Here is a 26,155-nt window from a genome sequence, read left to right on the forward strand (position 1 = left end):
GAAAAACAAAGAGAGATAAAGAACAAAGAAAGCATGAGGAAGAAAGAACGTGAGAGATGGAGAAAGAGAAAGACTGAACGAAAAAGAGGGAGGGAGAGACAGATAGGGAGAAAGGGGGGTGAGTGAGAGAAGGGGAGGATGAAACAGAAAAAAGAAAATGAACGAGAAAGTACAAGAGAGAGAGAAAGGGAGAGGATGAGAGAGAGCATGAGAGAAAGAGGATGAGAGAGAGAGAAAGAGAGCGAACAAGAGAAAGAGAGAGAGGATGAAACAGAAAAAGAAAAAAATGAGAGAGTATAAGAGAGAGAAAGGGAGAAGATGAGAGGAAGAGAGAAAGAGGATGAGAGAGAGAGCATGGGAAAAAGAGGGAGAGAGAGAGAAGGAGAGCGAGCGAGGGAGAGAGAGGAAAAAGAGAGAAAGACGGGGGGGTGAGAGAGAGAACAAGAGGATGAGACAGAGAAAGAAAAAGGATGTGAGAATATAAGAGAGAGAGAAAGAGAGAGGATGAGAGGAAGAGAGAAAGAGGATGAGAGAGAGAGAGAGAGAGCGAGCAAGCGAGAGAGAAGATGAGAGAGAGAAAAAGAAAGAAAAGGGGAGGAGGGAAAGAGAGAAAGAGAGCGAAGGAGAGCGAGAAAGAGAGAGAAAAATGGAGCGAGGGGGGATGAGTGTGAGACGGTGCAGTATTGTGACAGGTCTGCGTTCCCTGAGCTACGTGTTCACATTATCACTGCAGATTAATGTTAGTGCTGCCTAAAAATAATCCAGTTTTTTACCTCGGTGACAAACTCTCACTTATTTCTTGACGTGGGAGAGAAATTGCTTTTTATATGGCCTTTAATCGATTAGCCTACATCATCGTTTCACATCACAGAGTACTAGTAGCATCCATGTCATTATATCTTGCCTGTGCACTTTCTAAATATAAAAGGATCTCATACAGTAGGTCAGTACTAATAATGTCCAAAAGGGTTTGTCCCTCTCGAGACCTTTAGTATTGAACATTCACTACTAATGAGTCTGAGTTGGACCTTCATATAAACATAGATACATACATACACACTTAGATCATGTAGATAGATGTAGAAACTGATAATGCAGGTAGATACATATACACTACATAATTTTCAGAACATTTGGATACTTTATAGACTCCCTTCATGTTTAGTAGGTGACCCTGTTTTTGGATTATTTTGAAATGACCATTTTATTGTGTCTTGAATAAGATATTTTGGTAGCATTACTTGAAGGGTGTCTATATAACACATTCATACCATCTTACATAAACACTTCATAACATGCTCATTAATGTTTAAATCAACATATATTATGTGTACATGCTTTATATGATATTAATATGGACTAATATTTTTTTCAAAATAAAAGCCCTCTTTTTTTTTAAACTATATTATTTTCAGTAAACGCCTCATTTCTGGACAGCCAGAATAAAAATGACCTCGCTGTATCCCTTTGGTCATTAAGTGCTTTGACACTCAGGCATGTTTCACCTATACTTTGAACTCCTTTTTAATTACTTGTTTTTCTTTAGTATAAGGACAGAAAATTACTCTGAAATGCGATGAACAACCATTCGACTGAACCTTAGGGTGGTGGTGGGTGATGGGAATTTTACAGGCCATAATACTCACCCATTCCCTGTGCGTGCTTGATAGCCACATGAATGTAAGCTGCAATTGCATTGCAATTTAAAGATCCACATAACATGCATTCCAGTCTGGTTAACTTCTATCACTTTTTAGGTAAAGAAAAAAAAATATTAATCTTTGGGATAACAGAGCAAAATTTAGCCTCAAAAAGTGTCAATTAAATGGGAAAACCAGTGCACAATTACACTTGTGTCTTCTCCAATACCAAAAACAAGGAAGAACATCACTAAAAATAAACTAAAACCTCTAATCCTTGGGATTACAGTGCTAGAATTTAATCCCAAGAGAGTTAAACTTAGAATAGATAACGTTTTCCTCATTCGAGCTTAACTAAAGCCCGGGCTTATATACTAACTATTCCAAACCAGGATCAGGTACAGGTGAGACGTATCAGTATTCAGGTGATGATGAAGGGCGATTAGCTGATGGTGGTGGTGTGATAGTAATATGATCTCCCAGGGAATTCTAGGAGATCGAGTCTCTGGAGGAAACGAAGTCATATGACTGTGTGGCAGTTCCAGGGAGTTCTGGGACATCAAGTCCTTGGAAGCAGGCTCAGTGGGAGGCATGACAAAGGCAATAGGAGGAGACGTTAGTTAGGACAGTATATATGAAGTTTTGTGTAGTTGTGATGTTTCTGTAATATTGTTTTCTTATCCGGCCAGGATAAGATTATGAAGTTCATAATCTGCCATATGTAGGCTGTACCTGCCGTGCTGAGCACAATGGCTTTCATCTCTCCATAAGCATCCACAGCGTTAGCCTTAGCTGCGGTAGATGGTCAAACATAATGCCCATCTTCCATATTGCAGCTGAGATGGTGCTTTGCAAATCCTATTCCACACACAGTCGCTGTGAACTTTCCTTCCCAGTCCGGAGGCTACAGTGCTTCCTGCCCCACCTCTGCTATTTAATGGCTCGATAGCAGGACCAGCTCAAGTCCTCCAGCTGTCGATAATTGATGCCGTCTCTCTCTTGCTGTACTCCTGAGTTTCAGTGCACTTGTTAATGCAGAAGCCCTTCAGGTTTCAAAGGTGGATTTAAAGGAAGAACAGAGCAGCAAAACGAATCCAACAGTGAGCGAAAGTCACTTTTGGCAGTTAGCGCATGCTAAATAGCGGCGCTAGCTTTCATTCACTGTCAGTGTAGTGGCAAAGGCAGCACTTCCTTGCAGGATTTAAAGTTTCTGAGTCACAAGAAAGATGAAGAGCTCTGAAGAGCGCTGATCCAAGAAAAAACCAAAGGATTAATTCTCTAAAAATGACTAGGCCAAACACACTTCTCAAATGCTAATGCTAACAACCAGGAAAACATTGCAGGAGGAATTAATGTAGCACAAAAGGGTTTTCAGTCATCACTAGATAATAGTGTTGTTGCATATTACCAATATGAATATGATCCACTCAACAAAATCACAATGCTAAACAATATTATCATCAAAACATTTGTCATGTGGCTCTAGCTTATCTTTTCCTACCCAGATAGCAGGCGGTTCTGGCCCGATTCTGGCTTTCCTATGTGAGTGTTGGTTGACTACCAGGCAGTGTGGGCCAGAACAGGGCCAGATCCTGGACAGCTTCACATGGTTGTGCTTAGTGTCTATATTTGTGGGCTAATTCTAACATGAATGTTTTGGACCATTAATGTAGTTAGGCTAGATTTTGGCCCGATTTGGGCCACAACTATTACTTCTACTCACTCTACAGTGTGTGGGCCAGATCTGGCCCAAGGACCCAAGCATATACTGAGCCAGAACATAGTCAAGGATGTGGCCCACAAGTGGACCAGGTCAGCTTTGCTAACTGGATAAGGATGCCATGATCTCTAATAGATCTATCCATCCATCCATCATCTAAACTGCTTATCCTTCTGGGTCGCGGTGGGGTGCTGGAGCCTATCCCAGCTGTCCTTGGGCGGAAGGCAGGATACACCCTGGACAGGTCGCCAGTCCATGGCAGGGCAGACAGACTGACATACACATTCACACACACATTCACACCTAGGGGCAATTTTAGCATGTCCAATCAGCCTGACTGCATGTTTTTGGACTGTGGGAAGAAACCGGAGTACCCAGAGGAAACCCACGCAGACATGGGGAGAACATGCAAACTCCACACAGAAACGACCCTGGCCGCCCGGCCGGGGAATCGAACCCAGGCCCTTCTTGCTGTGAGGCTCTAATAGATCTAAATCATATTAATTTTTGTCCACAGGAGTCAGTGTGACATTTATGTCTTAAATTGAATTTAATTCACAACAAATTATGTTCCCTTGTACATTTGTCTGTTTCCCTGACCCCACACTAACTCTTCATATTATTAGCCTACTTTACTTTTAGCACTGTAACGCAGCATTGCAAGGAATTCTGGGTGTGCTTTAGAAAGGCTGTTTGTGTTTCTATTCCTAAGGAACCTGCTTGTTCTACTGGCCACCTTCTAACAGATTCTGTGGTCTTAGCACAGGTATTCCCCACTCATGTCCCCACATGCCAAAGCAAACAGAAACCTGCAGTGATGTTCAGCCAAGTTGATTCAAGCTATAGTATAAATCTGTTTCTCCTCAGGCTGTGCTCACAGTAAAGTCCCCTGCGTTTCCAGATCAGAAATGGTGCTTCAGGTGCTTTGTTTATCTGAAGGACAGGTGCCTTTTGCATTATTAATGACGTAGAACAACTCAAGTTACAACATACGCACAGTCACACATGCATGGAGACAAATGTACACATATTCACACTCACTTTGTCCCCTCCCCCAGCCTGCGGGAGGTTAATTTCTTAGAATGTGTGGGGGGTCCTAAATGGCGTAATCCTGATCGATATATGGGGGGTTGTATACCGTGCCCTTGACTAAGCCAAACTGACAAACTCAATCCCCTTTACACACAATCACACACACAGAGATTCGTTTTTGAACAATTTCAGGACATAGAGTGATACATATGTCCCACGGTATGGTTCATGTTTAACAACCTATTTGAAATAATGGCCACACTTTATTTGGATGGTTCCCTATAGATGCTCTACAGATACTTAAATCATTAACTAACTTTCTGGTGATGTTCAGTTGATTATCAGCACCATTATGGTTAGGATTAGGGGTAGGTGTAGGTTTTGTCTTGAGGTTAGGGTTAGGGTTAGGGATACATTTAATAAAATCTTTCACACTGAACTTGTTTTTTTAGCTGAATGTCATTTAAAGACAGACTGAGCATTTAGAAGACGTCTGCAGTGGACCATCTAAATAACACTCAGCTTCAGGTTCAGTTGCATTTAATGGATATTTAGTTGAATTACTTAAAGATATACTGAGCATTTAGAAAGCATCGACAGAGGACCGTCTAAATAAAGAGTTACTGAAATATTACATCCCATATTATTGCACGAACATAGCCATTTTTGAAATAAATGTTTCTCAGCAGTGTAGTGGCTGCTTGCATTTCCTTTAGTGATGGAAGGAAACTTGGCATAGCTTCATCTGCTCCTATTAAACACTCATTTGATGATTTTCCGTGCTATCTGGAGCGTGCTAGCCTGTGGTTTTGGCTCTGTGTTGTGGGTTGGGGTATGAGTGAGTGATGGAGAGATTGACAGCTAATAATCACACACCGGAGTAATGAATAAGTCCATTCAGCTGTATAGAGGGCCAGCAGAGTCACAGCTGACTCTTCGAGCTTTCAGAGCGCAGCTGTGCTGAGTGAACCGACTGATGAGACAGCACTGACTCATGATGTAGCACTGTTCCCCAGACATGGGGTCTCTCTCGATATCAAGAAAGTGAAGAACGGATCAGGGAAGTTGATAAGTTGACAAACTCTCAGGGATACAAGAACAGAGAATGGACCGTTAAGAGTTTGAGATGTGCAGCACTTCCTATTCCAGGCCCAGCTGATTTCCTCCCTACAGAAATCCAGAACAGGCTCATACTATGTCTCTTATTAGGCATTATTTGTACTAAATGAGCAAAGAGTCAGCAACTGTCATCACAATAGCCAGGCTGGAGGCGAGAGGATGTAAGTGTGAGTCTAATTCCATACAAAGTAAAACCAAACACTGGATTTATGAGCTGAAGAAACCACAGCATGCACACAAAACAGAAACAGCGTCCAACAAAGCTCTGAACTGGTTTGAGGAACGAAAATGAAAACTGGGAATACACTCCTACAAAAGATGGTTCTTTAAGGCTTCTTTAGTAAAGGAAATGGTTCTATGTGCTACTCTTGCATGATTAAGGGGTCCTTTGCATCATGAAAGTGTTCCTTAGATTGATGGAGAATGTGCTGTAGATGGTTCTATTCAGAACGTTTTTGAAAAGCTCTACATAGTGCCCAAAGGTTCTTCTATTCTTACCAGCTTGACATTGTAACAATAGAACCATCCTTTAGAGTGCTATATAGAACCCTTTTCAGAAAGGTTCTACAGAACCGTATACAGCTGTTGATGTTCTCCATCAATCTGAAGAACACTTTCATGATGCAAAGAACCCCTGACTCATGCGAAGGGTTCTTTGAGTGTTCATGGTTCCATGTAGAACCATTTTCTTTACTAAAGAACCCCTGAAGAAGCACCTTTTTTAAGAGTGTAGTTTTCTGCTGGGAACAAAAATACAACCAGAAACGAACACCCAAGAATGCATGAGGAGAAGGACCAACGGAGTCAGAACCAGAGAACCAGCCCAGTGTTTAATTAGCACGCTGTTTAAATTCCGGTCCCAGTAAATATGTCTGTCTGTCTGTCGTTCTCCCTCTCTCTCTCTCTCTCTCTCTCTCTCTCTCTCTCTCTCTCTCTCTCTCTCTCTGAGAGTGTAGGAAAGTCTGAAGTCATCATGTATATGCAGCAGTTTACACTGCAGTCGTTTTCTGGAGCTCAAGGCACTTTTGAACAACTCTTAGAACCCTCAGAGTTCTAGCTATTAGACACTGGCTGAACCAAAAACAGAGAGTAAACAGAGAGTGTTTGAGGACCCGGTGCTGAGTGTTTCCGGAGATTAGAAGCTCAGTCTGAAAATAAATGAATGAAATGGCTGATTTACTGCAGAGACACAGTGATTCATACTGGGCTCTGTATACGTACACTGTCTCTCCTTCACTCTCTCTCTCTCTTTCTTCACTGTCTCTTTCTTCTCCTTCTCTGTCTTTCAGTCTCCCCTCCCTCCCGTCCTTCTCTCTCTATCTCTCAGTCCTTCACCCTTTACTCCCCTTCCTGCTCTCTTTCTCTTTCCCTCTATCCCTCTCTCTCCTTCACCCTCTCTTTCTGCTCTTCCTCTCCTTTTCTTCTCTTTCAATCTGTCTTATCCTCTCTCTCTCACTCAGTCGCCCCTTTTCTGCTTTTGTCTCTCTTTCTTCTCTCTGTTTCTTTTCCTCCCTCTTTCTGCTTTTGTCTCTTTTTCTTCTCTCTCTTTCTTTTTCTTTTCCTCCCTCTTTCTGCTTTTGTCTCTTTTTCTTCTCTCTATTTCTTTTCCACTCTCTTTCTGCCTTTGTCTCTCTTTCTTCTCTCTCTATTTTTTTCTCTCTCTTTCTGCTTTTTTCTCTCCTTTTCTTCTCTCTCTCTATTTCTTTTCCTCCCTCTTTCTTCTCTCTTATTTCTTTTTCTCCCTCTTTTTGATTTTGTCTCTCTTTCTTCTCTCTCTCTATTTCTTTTCCTCTCTCTTTCTTCTCTCTTATTTCTTTTTCTCCCTCTTTTTGATTTTGTCTCTCTTTCTTCTCTCTTTTTTCTCCCTCTTTCTGCTTTTGTGTCTTTCTTCTCTCTTTTTATTTCTTTTCTCTCTTTTTTATTTTGTTCCCTCTATCTACCTCTGCTTTAGCCTCTTTCTTTCTGATTTTTGTTTTTCTCCTTCCATTTCTCTCTTTCTATGTCTCTCTCATTCTCTCTATTTCCTCCCCCTCATCCAACCTCTTGTTTCAGATTTTTGTCTCTCTGTCTCTCCTCTATCTCTCTTTAAGCCTCTTACTTTCAGATTTTTGTCTCTCTACTTCCCCCGTCTCTATTTCTCCCCCTCTCTTTCCTCCAGCCTCCCTTTCTTTCTGATTTTATCTCTCTCCCTTCCTCTGTCTCTATTTCTTTCCCTCTGTCTCCCCGACTCTTTTCTTGATTTCTCCCGCTCTTGTTCTCCACTCTCTGTTCACCACGCTCCCTTTTTCCTTCCACTTCTGCTTCTTTCCTTGTTTTTCAGTCTGTCTTTTCTTTGCTCCAACTTCCTCTCGTCTCGCTCGGCGTCTCTGTGCCAGTCGTGGCTCTTTGAGGCTTGAATGGCAGCACTAATAGGGTCATGGTGAACTCTATCACATGGGTTTGATTGGGTTCTCCTCTTTGAACGCCTTCTCCGCCGTGACTGACTGCAGCGTTATCGTGCCGCTCTGCCTCGGCTCTTCTGTGTGTGCGTTTTCGTGCGTGCGCTTTCGTTCAAACGCTGTCTGACAGGTTCTCGCCTGTGGTACTTCCTTGTCCTTTTGCACAAATGCTGAGAAATGCACCAAAAAAGCCAGATTACGTAATGGGGTGCCTTCTTTGAAGGAGGCGAGGGAAGCCTGCCTCAAAAGGAAGCTGAAAGAAGGCGAAGCATTACGCTACAGCTAACCCTGCTGTTATGTAAAGGTGAATAAAGGAGACTTTTGTGTTGCTGCAGCTCCGGGGGGCTTGTAATGGACCGTGCGCGAGCATGTGCGTGTGCACGAGGGTTCAGGAACATGCTGTTCTCTCTGCCTTACACTCTTAAGGGCAGTGCACAGGGGCCAGAGGTCACACTGCCTGAAGAGTGTGACAGGACAGTAGATGAGAGGAGCGAACAGAGGATGCCTCTCTCCAAGACCTGAGAGACTTTCAGGTCCAGAGACCGCCGGCCCCCCCTGCACTCCATTTCAAGCAGTAGTTCTGTAAAAAAAAAAGGAAGTTTACATGCATTTGGTGTCTGAAGTTTCCAGCTTTACACTGTTAGAAATAAAGGTTCTGTTCAGGTACATTTTTCGTTCATCAAGGTACAAACAATGTAAATGTTCCCTCAAAGGTACAACAGTGGTTTTAAGGTCTGATTGTGAACCTTAAATAAGTTTTTCCATGTGAAAAGTTCGTATTTGTACCTTTTTATAACCAAATGTTTTAAAACAGAACAGTAAAATAAAAGCCTGGAGACAAGACGGGGTGTGTGGAGTCAGTACAGCTTAGAACATATCATTTTAATGGATTACGGTACAGTTATGTTCCTTAACTAGAGATACCAAGATGTACCCTTGAGGGGACCACCCCAGTGACAGTTTAGTACCTTTATTTCTGAGAGCTAATGTAGCTCACAAGTAACAGAAGCTTATACCTCACCAACTAGCATTGCTACCAGGTAATCTCAAATAGACTTTCTTGTAAAAGTGATGAAATGGCAAAAACTATAACATGATACTCAAAACATTTTCATGATATTTATTGTGATACTTTTTCTGAGATATGTTATACAGATAAAAAGAAAACAGGAGTGCTACATTTAAATTTAAAAACCATGAATACAATGATTTTTATTCAAAGTTTTGAACACTGTAATAAATCTACTTACACATGGCTAATTATGCTGTAGTGAAATATTGCTGCTGTCGGAAGAAAACCTCGTATCTCCATTTTTGTCGTTTTGTACTTTTTTGCAGAATTTCAAAATACCAGCTGACCTTTACAATGTGCCAAAATGTCATGATGAATGGACCACCAGAAATGCTCCAAAAGTGCCTGGAAAACAAATCTAGTTCCATTAACTTCCTTTTAAAACCAATAGTGTTTTTTCTTTCTCCTGTAAAGTTACCATTTCGGAGATATGAGGTTTTCTTCTGACAGCAGTGATATGAATACAGCATAATTAGCCATGTGTAATTCGGTTTAGTAGTGTGCAAAACCTGTATTGTATTCATGGTTTTTGATAGTATTTTTAATTGTGACATTGATGTCTTCTTTTTAACTGTTCAAGTTATCTCAGTAAAAATTGGGCACAGATTTTTTTTTCTGTTTGGCAAAAATAGCTGAAATTTGGTGTCAGGTCACTTTGTGGCACTGCCTGTCCAAGGAACCTTTGAAATTTTGTCAGCCCTTATGTTTCATAACTCTAGAATTCATCAAAGTCTAAATTTTCGCATATATTCACGTTACTGATATAATATTGTGAAATGGCAAAAATGTGACATGATACTCAAAACATTTTTGTGATATTTATAGTAATATTTAGGTTTTCTGAGATATGTTGAACAGTTAAAAAGAAAACAGTAGTGCTACCTTTAAATAACAGTCAAAAACCATGAATACAATGATTTTTATTCAAAGTTTGGAACGCTGTAATAAATCCAATTACACATGGCTAATTATGCTGTGTTTGTAATGAAATATGCAGTTGATCACTGTTTTTTAACCTATTTACACATATTAAGGAAATTGGCCTCAGAATTTTTCCATTTGTCAAAATTAGCTCAAATTTGGTGTTGGGTCATTTTGTGGCACTGCCTGTCCAAGGAACCTTTGAAATTGTATCAACCCTTAAGTTTCATATCTCTCATAAGAATTGAAAGGCTGAAAAGGCAGAATTTTGGAAAAAAACAAGGAAAAATTACAATAAACAATAAACAGTAACAATTTCCCTCTTAAATATCACACACACACACACACACACACATATATATATATATATATATGTGTGTGTGTGTGTGTGTGTGTGTGTGTGTGTGTGTGTGTATATATATACACACACAAGTTACCCATATAATCTTGTCAATTGACTTGTTCTGAATCTGCCATTGTCTGTTATTCAATCTCCTGTAGTTTTTATGACACGTTTTCAGGTTGTACTTTGTTTAGTTTTTGGTCCAAAAGGGTAACTTTTTTGACATAGTTTCATGAAAAGTTTATGTTCTGTTTATTTCAATTCGATGCCTCAACAAATCAAAAGATGTAGGAGACCATTGAGGAACATAAACAAGGCACCAAAAGTAACTGCTGTCAACTGTGAAAAACACAACAGGAAGGAAAAAAAGAAATATTAAAGGAAAAACATCCAAATATTAGCAGCACTCCCAGCTCACAGGCACAGCAAGCCAAACTTTTCAACAAGAAATAAAGGTTATCAGGTTGATCAGAATGTTTTGTTGGTGCTAGAAAAAATGTAGTAACATATAAGATTTTATTTCTTATTGGCGAGAATGTTGAATTGTAAATTGTAGTAGTAAAAAAAATGAATATTTGATATGAAGAATTGAATTCTTACTAGTGAAAATGTATTTTATTACATATATATTAATATACCTTGCCTCGGCCAAAATTCAGCCAAAGCTTGTGAAAACCAATTAACATGATCTAAATTTCTCAATGCTAACTGGTGTCTGCTAACTAACTACCATGCATTATTGGCAGCATTAGCAGTTTTGACTGAAGCATTCTTTTAACATGTTGTGTTAAAGGAATGTGTGTGTGTCAAATGCGGCGTGTGTGCCTCTGTTCTCTTTCCATGTCTCCTTGTCTGACCTAGCCTAGCACAGTCCCAAATGCGAGGCTAATTCTCTCTCTATCTGTCATTTATCATCTTTCGGATCTCAAAGCAATCTCTTTGGCAATTTAGGGGGCGCCATGAGAGGAGAAAGTAAATACTCTACCTACACAGATTACGATAACAGCAAGCTAACAGAAAAGAATAAACAGTTGCACAAGCAGTCTGTTTAAATGGCTGTTAGCATTAGCCGGCTAGTTAAGACAGCTGCTTACAGAGCCAACCTTGCGTGAAACTAATTAGACAGATCTTATTTTCAGTCGTCCAATAAACCAGCTTCTGTTTTATTTTCTTGTCCATTGATCTGGTGAAATCAGTCATTTGATGCAATGTTGTTCAACGAATCAGTGTTTTGGCTGGCTGAGTTGAGAAACCTGTTTCACAAACTTAAGACAGTTGCAGCTGAGTTTCAGATGAGTTGCAAAAGCAAGTTGAGTTTCATGCAAGTCTCAAAAAACCAAAATTGTACCGAAAGCTAAGCCACACTGAACTCTCAGTATAGCTTAAAGGAGAGGCACAAACTGGGCCTTGGAGGCGAGTGAACGTGTCGGTAATCAGCCACGCTGTTGATGGTTGACGTCCTTTCGAGAAGCAGATACCCTGGCATTCTCGCCGCCCCCCACCAAACCACCACCCGACCTCCATCTGTTCTCTCAGGAACCACTCCGATATTTCCAGCTCTTAGCATTGATTATTAAGAGCGTGTTTAAAAAATGAGAGAGGAAGGAAGAGCGATAGGGAGAGAGAGATGTGTTTTTATGTATAGTGGCATTTAGTCTGTACCCCTCCTTTTCCCAGTAATGGTGCTGCGGAGAGAGCAGCCAAGACTGCGCAGCCAGTCTAATGGCTTTCTCTGAAACAGGAGACAGGCCTTGGGGGTGTGCAGACCTTTGTGTGTGTGCATTTATAGTAGATTGAGGCCTGCTTTGTAAGGATCTTATTGCAGGAGCTGAACCAGTTGGGACTTTGCAAATATAGTTTGAAAACTTACGGTAATGTTACTTGTATGCTTTTGAGAACCTCTTATAATCTGACCTATTTCTGTCCTTCAAGACACATCTGCACCACAGCGAGTGACAGGAAATGAATGCAAGTATTCAAATATATGGTGGGGTCCAAAAGTCTGAGACCACTAGACTGTAAAACTCAACTGCACATCTTAATGAAAGAATTAAGTCAACACAACAGAAGGTTGGAGATGCATAAGCTGAAAAACTAATTCAGAAAAGAGTTGTTCAGTTAGTAACTCAGTCATTTTAAGTAAATATTTGTTTGCATATTTTGGGTTGAGAAGCTTTATTCATATGTATTCACTAGTTTTTTTCAAGTTGTTGTTTCAGGCAAATACAAACAAGCCAATAAAAGGTTGTTTTTAAAGACTGTTCAGTGTTTAGTGGCTGTATTGTTTTCCCTTCTTCTAACTGTATTTCGCTGCTGTCGGAACGAAACCTTGTATCTCCATTTTTGTCGTTTTTGACATAGTTATATAGTGCCTGTTGCCCTTTACATTGTGTATAAATTTCATGATGAATGGACCAAAAAATGGTCCAAAACTACTTGGAAAAAAGTCTGGTTCCATTGACTTACATTAAAAGTAAAGTAGGTTTTTTCCTTCTCCTGTAAAGTTACCATTTTGGAGATCCAAGGTTTTGTACCAACAGCAGCGATATGCACACTTGTAACAGACCACACTGTTTACTTCATGCACTACACTCTTAAATAAGAAGGTTCTTCAAGGGTTCTTTAGTAAAGAAAATGGTTCTATTTAGAATCATAAATGCTTTGCATGATTAAATGGTTCTTTGCATCATGAAAGGTTTATTCAGACTGATGGAGAATGTGTTATAGATGGTTCTATGTAGAACCTTTTTGAAAAGGGTTCTATATAGCACCCAAAGGGTTCTTCTATTGTTACGGTGCCAAGCTTGTCACAATATAAGAACACTTTTGGGTGCTATATAGAACCCTTTTCAAAAAGGTTCTACATAGAACCATCTACAGCACATTCATGCATGCATTCATTTTTCCATCCATCCGAAAAACGCTTTTTTGATGCAAAGAAACGTTTAATCATGCAAATGGTTCTTTGAGTGTTCATGTTCATTGATTACCTTTACTGCCTCTGAGTGCTGATTGGTTGGCATTCCTGCTACTGAGTGCTGATTGGTTAGCATTACTGCTACTGGATTGGTTAGCACTGATGCTACTGAGTGCTGCTTAGTTAGCATTACTGTTACAGGATTGATTGGCATTACTGCTACTGAGTGCTGATTGGTTGGCATTCCTGTGATGCTGATTGGTTAGCTTTACTGCTACTGAGTGCTGTATGGTTAGCAAGCTGATCAGCTCATTGGCTGAGTGAAGCAGTTCGCTCTCAGTGATGTGATGAACATAGATGTTAGACACTGACTCTGTTAGAAAGTCTCATATCTCGAGTTCAGAAATATGAGAGCAGTGTTGAAATATTTTATGCTGTTCTTTGTTCAGAAAATTAAGAATTTACAGACTACAATTTTCATTTTGGACTCAGTAGCGCCCTCTAGTGTGAGTCAAACCTGGAAGACGTTATTGAGGTGCAGTTCTCCTCATTACTAAATCTCTAATGTGACTTCATTGCACCATACTCCATAGTCCATATGTTCATCATTTATTGAAGAACCCTATAGTTGCAGCCTTAGCCCTGCTGTCTCCTCAGCCCTCCAGATCCAGAATAGACTCCAAGATACATCTGAACATGTTTGGATGGCTGACAATCAGGCCTGTTAACCCCTTAATAAATAAAAGCATCTGAATAAATAAAGGATCTAATTTTAGACTCTGACGTATGTCACCCTGCATACTCCCTCTCTCTGTCTCTGTCTCTCTCGCATGCTGTCTTACTCCGTCGCACGCTCTGTCTCTTGTTGTCTTCTTGTTGAAGATTCTCTTGTTCTCAGAGGAAGCCAGCTATAATCAGGAGGATGTTCCTAATGTCCTAATGTTTGTAGAAGAGCAAAGACCTCCAGGCAGATGTGGGAAATGTCTCTCTCTCTCTCTCACTAAGTCAAAGTCAGCTTTATTATCATCACTTCTCAACACTTCTATGAAGAGGAGAGATGATAATAATGTTGTTTCTCCAGGATGCAGCACCACATTTAATACAGAACAGCAGCAGACAGACAGTAAATACAATAAATACAGGCAAACTATGCAAACACTATGCAATAAACTCTTCTGTACACTGTACACTAACCCTGCAACTATACAACCATTACACACAGAACAGTCGAGAAAACAGACCAGCTATTGGTCCACATCAGCAATGATAAGTGTGTGTGTGTGCTTTTCTAAATGCACTGATGATTAACAACCGTACTTTAGTAATGCAGCCACTAAGATTAATAAAACTGCAGACTATGTACAGATTAAAGTGACTGTGCATTTAAAGTGAGTGAGATTAAAGTTTCACAGTAAAGTGAAGTGGCTGAGTGTGGAAGGTAAAGTGCAACAGATAAAGTGAGCATTATGGCTGAGGTAGCAGTTCAGAGAAAATGTTTAAAAGCCCATCAGGTAGATCTGTTGAACAATCTGATCGCCTGAGGAAAGAAACTGTTCATGAATCTGGAAGATTTGGCCCGGATCCTCTGTAGCCTCGTTCTGGATGGGAATGGAACCTTCTCTCTCTTCTCTATTTCCTGTCTGTCTTGAGTTCAGGGCTTTCTGCAGGCTACTGGAGTTCCTCCACACCAAACTCATCAAACCATGTCTTCAGGGAGCTCGCTTTGTGCACAGGAGCTCAGTCATGCTGGAACAAGAAAGGGTCTTCCCCAAACTGCTTAAGTTAGAAGGATAAAAATGTTTAAAATGTCTTTGTGTGCTGTAGCATTAACATCACCCTTCACTGGAACTAAGGGGCCCAAACCCTGAAAAACAGCCCCAGCCCATTATCCCTCCTCCACCAAACTTTACTGTTGGAACAATGCATTCTAACAGGTAGTGTTCTCCTGGCATCCACTGAACCCAGAGTCGCCCATCAGACTGCCAGACAGTGAAGCGTGATTAATCACTCCAGAGAACATGTTTCCACTGCTCCAGAGTCCAGTGACTGCATGCTTTACACCCCTCCAGCCAAAGTTTGGCATTGCATATAGTGATCTTAGACTTGTGTATAGCTGCTCAGCCATGGAAACCCATTTCGTGAAGCTCCCAATGCACAGTTATTGTGCTGATGATGCTTCCAGAGGCAGGTTGGAACTCTGTAGTGAGTAATCCAATAGAGGATAGGCAATTTTCACACTTGGTGGTCCTACTTAGTGAGTTTGCATGGTCTACTGCTTTTTGGCTGAGCTGTTGTTGCTCAAGAGACTTCCATTTCACAATAATAGCACCTCTTTACATGACTTTACATACATAACCTCTTTATAAACTAAACGTTTTGAATGTTTTCTGTACTGTAAAGTTTATGTACACCAATCAGGCATAACATTATGACCACCTTGTTTCTACACTCATTGTCTATTTTATCAGCTCTACTTACTATATAGGTGCACTTTGTAGTTCTACAGTTACAGACTGTAGTCCATCTGTTTCTCTGCATACTGTGTTAGCCTACTGCATACTATGTCAGACACAGCAGTGCTGCTGGAGTTTTTAAACACCTCAGTGTCACTGCTGGACTGAGAATAGTCCACCAACCAAAAATATCCAGCCAACAGCGTCCTGTGACCACTGATGAAGGACTAGAGGATGACCAACACAAACTGCAGCAGCAGCAAATGAGCTATCGTCTCTGACTTTACATCTACAAGGTGGACTGACAAGGTAGGAGTGTCTAATAGAGTGGACAGTGAGTGGACACAGTGTTTAAAAACTCACAGCAGCACTGCTGTGTCTGATCCACTCGTACCAGCACAACACACACTAACACACCACCACCACGTCAGTGTTACTGCAGTGCTGAAAATGATCCACCACCTAAATAGTACCTGCTCTGTGAGGGTCCATGGGGGTCCTGACCACTGAAGAACAGGGTAAAAGGGGGCTAACAAAGTATGCAGAGAAACAGATGGACTACAGTCTGTAACTGTAGAACTACAAAGTGCACCTATATAGTAAGTGGAGCTGATAAAATGGACAATGAGAGTAGAAACAAGGAGGAAAATGAGAGACATTAGAGAGACAATGCATTGCACTGTAGCTCTGTGATATCTGTATGGGATGCTGTCGTAGACCGTCTGCATCCTGCTGCTGTTTTTCTATTCAGCAGTTTTCTCAGCCTCCAGAATCCAGCCGCTGAGCTGTGTTTGTATCCTCCAGCTCCTCTGCGGACTCCGAGCGCCCGAGCCGCTGCGCGTTCTGCTCTGCTTGCGCTGCAGAGAGATTTTCCTCATGCGCTCCTCACGGCTCTGCGCAGTGGCCAGTGGTTCTGCTGCCTCCTCTGGGGTCTTCTGCATCCCTCCACTGACTCACACGCAGCCAGCCAAAAATCTCCACATGCCTGCATCTTTTCCGCTGCCATGGGAAAACTATTAATGCCTCTGCTAATCGGATTAACATTAACAATCCCGCAGGGGCCCTGGCGCCGCATCTGCCGCGCACTGATAATTGCGCGGCCTCAGATGTTTGTTCTTTTTTTGTGTTTCATGTTTCGGACGCAGCCCTGGCGCTGCAGTGCATCACATGTTTTGCCCTCACCTTCCTGCACCTGCGCTCTGATCAAACACACACTCAGAGTCGGGGTTAGGAGTCCTGAGGAAGGTTACACCATGCTTAACTGATTTTTTGCTGTCTCGTGTATCAATTAAAGGACATAATTGCTTTTCACTGTGTGTCAGCATGAATGCTGTATGAAATGCCAACAAACCTTTCAGCTTGGAAGCAGTGTAGAGGATTCTTTTCTACGTATTTCTGTCACTGTTAAAGTTCGTGATTCACTTACTATGTAAAAAAAAAATCTGTAAAAAAATGTTTATTTATAGTAGAAGTATGTTAATGGTGTTAAAAATCCATAAAATTACAGTCATTTCATTTCTTAGAAATACTGCCTTTTCCTAGTTAGATCCTAGCTCTGACAATGTAAAAAAAGAAAATCTTTAAAAAATGTTTATTAACAGTAAAAGTATGTTAATGATGGTAAAAATCCGTAAAATTAGTTGTTTTAATTCTTAGAAATGCTGCTTTTTCTAGTTAGATCCTGGTTCTGACAATGAAAAAAAAGAAAATCTGTAAAAAATGTTTATAAACAGTAAAAGTATGTTAATGGTGTTAAAACTCCATAAAATGACAGTCATTTCATTTCTTAGAAATACTGCCTTTTCCTAGTTAGTTCCTAGTTCTGACAATGTAAAAAACAGGCTATCCATAAAAAAAAACTTTCTTAACAGTAAAAGTATGTTAATGATTGTAAAAATTCGTAAAATTACAGTCATTTCATTTCCCGGAAATACTGTCTTTTTCTAGTTAGATCCTAGTTCTGACATACGGTATAAAGTCCTCAAAAAGCAGTGTAGGTGATTCATTTCAACACATTTCTATCACTGTTAAAGACAAATGTCACCTTTCGTGCCTTACTTACAATGTAAAAAAAAAAAAGAAATCTGTAAAAAATGTTTAATTAACAGCTGAAGTATGTTAATGATGGAAAAATATGTAAAATTACAGTCGTTTCATTTCTTGGAAGCACTGCCTTTTTCTAGTTAGTTCCTTATTCTGACATACAGTATGAAGTCCCCGAAATGCCAACAAACCACTAGTTTGGAAGCAGTATAGATGATTCTTTTAAATGTATTTCTATAACTGTTAAAGACAAGCGTCACCTTTCATGCTTCAATTACAGTGTAAAAAAGGAAATCTGTAAAACCAATGTTAACAGTAAAAGTATGTTAATGATGGTTAAAAATCCATAAAATTACAGTCGATACGACCTTTCTCTGGTTAGTTCCTAGTTTTGACATACAGTATTTTAGCATAATAATAAGAGTGACATTATTAAAAATAAATGCAAATGTCTGTGAAATAAAGATAGAATTTATTTTTGTGAGTTTACACAACAGCAGTGTTAAATATATAAAATAAAATAAAATAAAATAAAATAAAATAAAATAAAATAAAATAAAATAAAATATATAGTATATTTATGGCTTGTTTACATGCATTTAACTCTAAAAAACAAGAGATTGACCTTCAAGATTTATAGCATATTGATGTAACAGGAGTCTTCACAACAGGGTGGGAGTCAAGTGCAGGTTTATTGATTGAAAGACAATAACGGAGACATTGATGGGCTCGCACAAATCAAACCATTCGGAGAGTCAATCAAGCAAACAGTCCAACAACACAATCCGAGTATCGTAAACGGGATCAGAAAATACAGATCGCAAATACAAAAAGCGCTCATAATTGCAGGATTATGACCAGTATGTTGTGAGTAAGGACATGGGAAGCAGGGGTGCTGAGGGGGCAGCAGCACCCCCACATTTTAGGATGTTGTCACTGCAACTGCTAAAAATAATTCTTAAAAAAATCTTAAAAAAACAATTTGAATGTAGTGAAGAGCTGTTCTGAGCCCCAAAAGAGGCCTTACACTGTTTTCTTACACATAAGAAAAATCATCTAACAGGCTTTAAATCTCCTGCTCTGTATACACTTGAGTGCTGAATCTCGGCTTATGACTGTGGGTGTGATACATTCAGCTACGGCACCACATATCAACAATCTGATTGGTTGCCACCCAGCTCGTTTGCATAAAGTTCATCCAGAGTGAGAGAAGAGAAGCGAGAGTGAGCAGGGTGTGCATCAGCGGTTTGATGTGTCAGTTATGTGTATACTGTCATCTCTCACATGACACATGACAGCACATATGACACGCCCAGAACTCTGGAGACCGTAACTCTGGAGACAGTGAGGAATTGGTGGCTGCAGATGTGACAGCTGACAATGAAAATGCTTCTTTTTTAAACAGTGTAGAGATGCTAACACTAATAATAATTTAAGCCTATGAGAAACCAGAAGGTATCCTGAGACGCAGGAAGGTGTTTAAGTTGAGGGTGCGGAAATTTGAAGCAGCATGTATGAGACGAACAGTGACGTCAAGCTATAATATGACAAGATGCGACAATATATACACATAACTTACACATCAAACTGCTGATACAGACTCTGCTCACGCTACAGTCTCTCATTCTGGGTGGACTTCATGCAAATAAGGTGAGCGGCGACCAATCAGATTGTTGACACGTGATGCTTGTGTACCAGTCTCTTGCTGAGACTCAACACTCGAATGTGCAACTAGTGTATTCAAAATGCATGACGTTATTATGTTATATGGATGGTTTATGTTTAAAAAAACAATATTAAGCCACTAATACTGTTTATGTTCTAGCGACACGACGTCAAAGGGGCCAACGGTTGGCGAGAGAAGTGGCTTGGTGCAATTAAGATGCAGCATTAACTTAAACAACGCGCAGCTACAGGTTTTAAAAGTATAAAAATAAAAATTAAAAATGCAAACTCCACACAAAACAAGCACTAACAGGTGTTTATTATCCTAAAATTGATTTTAAACAGGGCTTTTCATTATTTTTAGCAGTTGCAGTTCAACAATCCTGAAATCCAGGAGAGCTGCAGCCCCCTCAGCTCCCCTATTTCCCACGTCCATGGTGGGACCCACCAACTTTCATTCCATTTTAGCCATATTAGCACTTGCTTGTGTCTGTGAGAGATGTTTGCTTTTAACTTTTTTCCTCATATTGATCATTCATATAATTTGCTCATACCTGGTTGGCAGCAGATCTTTTTTCATGGTTGCTAAGTTGCCCAGGCTCCTACTCTGGTATCCCAGGTGGTTGCTTAAGGACTGCTAGTCTATGCTATGCTATCCAAAATAAGATGCTCTTTTTTTTTTGATAATTTTTATCAAACAGAACATGTTCAAATGTGCTATGATGCAATAAGAAATTACAATATACACATATAACTGATACATCAAACTGCCGATATGGACTCTCCTGTTCTGGATGAACTTTGCAAATAAGCTGAGTAATATCTGATGCCAAAAATAACAATATTAGGCCATCGTAATGAAAATGTAATGTTAAACAGCGCATGGCTACTGCAGGTTTTGAAAGTAGAAAACAGGCACACATGGGCCTCTGCTACACTAATATTAATTTAAAATTTAGTTCTTATATTTTTGATTATTTTTAGCAGTTGCGGTTCAGCAATCATACAATTTGGAGGGTGCTGCAGCCCCCTCACCCCAATGGCTCATGTCTGTGGTGATTTCCATTCAATATTAGCCATGTTAGCACCTCATCACTATCAGAACTAAACCTTGTATGTTCAAAACGGTGACTTTCAGGAGGAAAACAAAAGTTTTTTTGACTTGTAATGGAAGATATGTAAAGTAAGTCAAAGAGAAGCACATTCAGTGTCAGACTGTTACAGCTGCACTGTGTTAAAGAGCGCCGTGTGAGATCTTTCTTACCCACTGCTGTAAGGCTCTACAACTAGTCTCCTTACTGCAGAGATGGTACTGATCTCCTGCTGTCTGAACTGAGCTGAACCTCATCACTTTATCTCCTCTCCTATGAATACACACTGTGCAGTTTATCATAACCTGCTGCTATAATGACACTTTCACTATGCACTTTACACTGTAATACTGCTGCAACACCTAGTTATGTCTATAGACATTGTGCTTTTAGTCTGCCTCATATCACTCAGTGCCTGCTATCATGTAAATACAACAACTGTCTCATATGCTATGTAACTATGCAAATAGGAATACTTTATTTCTACTCCTATACTTACGTCTATTTTTATGTCTATTTTTATTTTATTTTTCTGCATAGTATATGTAAGTGTATGAGAAATTATATGTCTTGCTACTGAAACACTGCAATTTCCCTTCGGGATGAATAAAGTTCTATCTATCTATCTATCTATCTATCTATCTATCTATCTATCTATCTATCTATCTATCTATCAATCTATCTATCCATCTATCCATCCATCCATCCATCCATCGTAAAGTGTAATGTAAAGAGAATGGTCTACTGAAACACTGCAATGTGTTTGCAGGGATGAATAAAGTTTTTTTTTATTTCTATCTATCTATCTATCTATCTATCTATCTATAGTAAAGTGTAATGTAAAGAGAATGGTCATTTTTGACCATTGCAATTGGTCATCTTGAAATTTAGTGTGTTTTAGAGTGTTCAAATTATGAAAAGTAAAAAAAAAAAACAAAAATGGAGACACAAGGTCTTAGCACAACAGTGATAAATTGCTTGTGTGAGTCTGAGATGTTTCCCTTTGACTTTTTTATTAATATTGGCCAGTCATATAGCATTCTCACTCCTGGCTGTCAGCAGGTCTTCTTTAATAATTTACTAATATGCTTGTAACACAGAAATCTGATGCCAATATCATGTTCATCTCACATCAAATGCCTGTGGTGGAAGTTTTAAAAGCAATAGTTTGATGAAAAAAAAAAAAAATCAAACATTTACAAAAATTTGTAATCATTTTCCTCTTTAGCCCAAATGTAATTGATCAGCTGAGACATGTTTGGTGACTGAAGTTTGCTTCTTTGGTTTTGCATTAAAGCTACAAGACTACTGAAGCTAACAAGCTAATAAATGCTTATTAGCAATTAGCATCGTCAGCACCACCTTCCTCAGTGTTCCTGAAGGGTTAAAGTATCAGTGGTGATTTTAGAGCAGTGCAGTGGTGCTGTGATGAAGGCGATGTTGACTGTTGAAGCAGTGCTGGATGAAGCAGGGAGTCGTGCTGGAGGCCTCCACTGCTCCCTCTACTCATTAGGAGCAGGCTGCCTCACTGCTCCCCCGCCAGCTCTCCTGCGTCTGGACCTCAGACGGCCCTGCCTGCATCTGCCTTCACACGTACACTCAGCACTCAGCTCAGGCCATGAGAGCACAGTAGTTTAAAGTTTTCCTAAGCAATCAAACAAAGTTTTCTCTGAGTCAGGCCAACATAGGTTTTTTTAGGAATGCTAAAGCTAACAAACATCAACTCGGGTGGAGAGACAGGACAGATTCTCAAAAATAAAGGTGTCAAAAGGGTTGTTTGGAGGGGTTCTATAGAAGAACCAGGTTTGTTTCTTGGGAAGAACCCATTTGTGTAAACAAGTTGTGTGTAATGTAAATGTTCTGCATCAATAAAACATGAAACATGCAGTCAGTTCCAGTTAAAAAGCTATGAGGTACAGGTTATGGATAATAAAGGATAATAAAGGATGTGTAACTGTCCAGAAGCTGTTACTGAGAAAAGAAAATAAACAAAAAATGTTAATTTTTTAAAATGTATTAAGTCCAAAACGTACATCTTAGATCTGGAGTAAGCTTTTCTTTGAACTCATATGTCTAAATTTGTGACTGAGATTACTTGGACTGTGACAGGCAGAAAAAACAACCAACTTCTAAGACTGAACTTTGGAGGTGTGGAAAAGTATCCCTGCAGATTTCTTTAAAAAACTGAAAGCGAGTCTCCTGAAAAGACTGGAAGCTGAAATAAAGGATAAAGGATGGACAAACTAAATACTGAACGATTTTATATTCAGTAAAAAACTTGTGCTTAATGTCTTTGACTGAAAGTTAAACAAATGAAAGTTTGTCTCTGATTTTTTCACGGTACTGTACATGCAAGCCAAAAAACATTAAGGGACTTTTATTTTGAAGAGTGGAGAAAAACGATTCTGCTGTTTTTTGGCAATCTCATTTCGACATATAGTTAATCTGCCTTTATAGATTCATTCATGGCACAGCTTCACACTCGTTCAGCAGGAACACTATCAAAATAAGAGTCCCATTTCATGTACTGTTGAACGTAGGCTTACTTGATTTAATTGAACACTAAAATATTGATTATACACTAGGCATTTGTAAAGGTACTGCTACTAATACTACTGCTACCACCTATAGTATAATTGATATTAGTATCAATGGTTGCAGTAGTAGTTGTGGTTTGCGGTGACAGAGGAATTGTCAATAAACATTAATAAGATGCATTTAAATAAGTGAAAATGTCATATAGTTATGATTCGAACTTGAAATCAGTTATGAGTCACTTTTTTCCTTGCATTTTTTCAACCGACCTCCCTTTGAGAAGACCACATGGCTGGTGGACCCCAAGTTTGAGACCCCTGCTTTAGGGTGTGTCTCTGCTGTTATTGTCCTTCAGCTTAATTATGACAAAGCAGTGGGTGCTGGAACAATTCATAAGTACATACATGCATCATTTTTTCCTAATCGATCCAATATTATTCCTTCCTGAGGCGGAACCACACAGTCATTAGACTGCAGCCAGAGATGAGCTCCCCGATTGTGTACATAGGCCGAGTGCAGGGAAGCAGTACATGCTCAAGCCAAATACAGCGAGGAGGTGGCTGTGGGGGCCGCAGCTGTGAATTTGTATTTCAATCAGGGTTCAGGCCCAGCAGCTCGAGCCTATCTGCTTAGCCGGAATAGGCAGAGCGTTCCGAGCCGTGCTGTGATGGAATGGTTCACTGCTTGCTAATTCCTCAGAGTCTATTGAAATGGGTCTGGGCAGTACCGTATTAGCCAGGAGTCTGGGCAGCAATGTATTAGCCACTTGGATGGACGGATGCTAGCTGCTAAAGGTATAACAATTTCAATATAGTATCTGAACTAGGTATCTAGAGTATTGTATGGCTGCAGGAACCATCATTTTCAGAGTTAGCTCCACTTGTATTACTTTAAGACTATCAGTAGACGTTCTATCATCCAGTTGGCTGTTACATGGTTAGCTAATGCTAATCCTGTACATTTTTAGACCTCTGTATTCAAATCACTGCATAAACCTTCATTACAAAACAAGTGAAAATGTACAGTTCATGTACTTTTCCACTGAAAATGACGGGAAGTGCAATGTTCCATTTTCCCCAAATGGGTGGGGTTGATTGTAACAGACAGAGGATTAGTAGTAACCTTTGCTAGAAAAGTCTGATGAATAAGTGCAAACAAAGTTAATTCAATATAATTCTATGTTGTAAAAAAACAAATATATTTTCCAACCAAACTGCATTAAGTATTCTCTGTCTATAAGACAGACAGACAGACAGACAGCTCAATCGATAGATACACTCACAAACATCAAATTATATATGAAAACTGATATGAGACTGTATGTCAAACAATGATGATTTTTTTTTGTCTAGTGAAGGACAGCAGATAAAAAACATCACCCATCAGTGAAATATGGAACATTGTTTCTGAATGACTACAGCTTTACACACTGTTAATGTCAGTCATTAATATACGTATTTAAAATCAAAATACTAACATCTGAAAGATGCTACTGAAGTGGAAGAAAATCCGTGTTTTACGATTTTTTCTCTTTTTCATCTTAAAATCTGTGTAAAAATATGAAAAAAGAGGAAATTAACTTCATTTCTCTTTGTTTACTAAAGGTGACTTAGTTATAAAGCCATGTAACAACTAACCCCGCAGGACAGAGGCTGAACTTAAGCCCAGCTAGCACTTCCTGTGAGCTTGTCAGCTGCTTCAAAATGGTGCTATGTTGTAGACAACAAGATGGTGCTTAAAGTAATGTCAGGTTGGTTTTTGTGATTTACACAAAAAGCTCAGTAACCGAAAAAAACTTGTGTTGAAAAAATGACTTACATGCCCTGAAAACACTCTTGCGCACAGACTTCTTTAAAACGCTGACAAATTGCTCTGAATTTCGATGGAAGACCGTGGCTAGGAAATATGGTACTGTGCAAGCCAAAAAAACATTAAGGGACTTTTATTTTGAAGAATGTAGATAAAAGGCTCTGCTGTTTTTCGGCAATCTTATTTCGACAGACAGTTTAATCTGCCTTCATGGATTAATTCATGGCATAGCTTCACACTCGTTCAGCAGGAACACTATCAAAATAAGAGTCCCATTTCATATACTGTTGAACGTAGGCTTACTTAATTTAATTGAACAATAAAATATTGATTATACTCAATGTATTTGTAAAGCTACCTCTACTAATACTACTACTACCACGTACAACTAATACTAATATTAATATGGTATAATTAATATTAGTAGCAGTTGTAGCAACAGTAGTGGTTTGTGAAGACAGAGGAATTGTTAATAAACATTAACTAAGATGCATTTAAATGAGTGAAAATGTCATATTGTTATGATTCGTACTTGAAATCAGTTATGAGTCACTTTTTTCCTTGCAATTTCTGCTTTAGGGTGTGTCTCTACTGTTATTGTCCTTCAGCTTAATTATGACAAAGCCGTGGGTGCTGGAACAATTCATAAGTCTGCATCATTTTTTCCTAATCGATCCAATATTATTCCGGCGGAATAATATTGAGGTGGAACCATTGGCCAGAAACACATGCTGCTTGACCCTTTATAACAACATTAAAAGTCTGTGTTAAATTGTGTCCTGTTCCCAGCGCTCATATATGTATTTATGGTAATTAATGATGGGCAATAAGGGAGAAATATAACAACGTAACATAAAAATTGCAAAAAAGTTGGCATGGACAAAATAGTACCCCCACTTTTATAAAAGGCTATGGCAAGCTGAGACTACTACCACTACTAATGCAGTGTTCAACCAAATAAACTAATGAACACGAACAATTAAATAGTTACTAAAAGTAATTGGATAAAATACTTTGTTACTGTGCTGTTTATGCAGTTACTTTAGATTTGCTGATTTACAGGCTTTCTATAATTGGTCTAAATCTTTTTCTGCCGTTGATCAAGACTGATGATATCAGCAATATGCTCAGAAAAGCACTATATATGATATGAATTAATATAATGACATAATAACATATCATTATATTGGCCACTCTTAGTATGTTTACTTCCCTGCAGTGGATGCACATATGGAGAAATGGAAGTAGTGAAAGAATGATTGATAAAATGCTCAGAAATAAATAACTGGTCAGGGAAATGGGGAAAAATAGAAAATTAAGGCTTAAATTAACCATAACATAGACGCATGAGTAGTCT

The 26,155-nt window shown here is 39.4% G+C and overlaps 1 protein-coding gene across 1 annotated transcript in view; it reads left to right on the forward strand.

Moving 5' to 3' along the window:
* Window positions 1-26,155, forward strand: part of gpr158a (G protein-coupled receptor 158a) — a 149,889-nt gene that overhangs the window by 93,685 nt on the left and 30,049 nt on the right. The window lies entirely within an intron of this gene.

Source organism: Colossoma macropomum, unplaced genomic scaffold (genome assembly GCF_904425465.1).
Source record: "Colossoma macropomum unplaced genomic scaffold, Colossoma_macropomum, whole genome shotgun sequence".
NCBI lineage: Eukaryota > Metazoa > Chordata > Actinopteri > Characiformes > Serrasalmidae > Colossoma > Colossoma macropomum.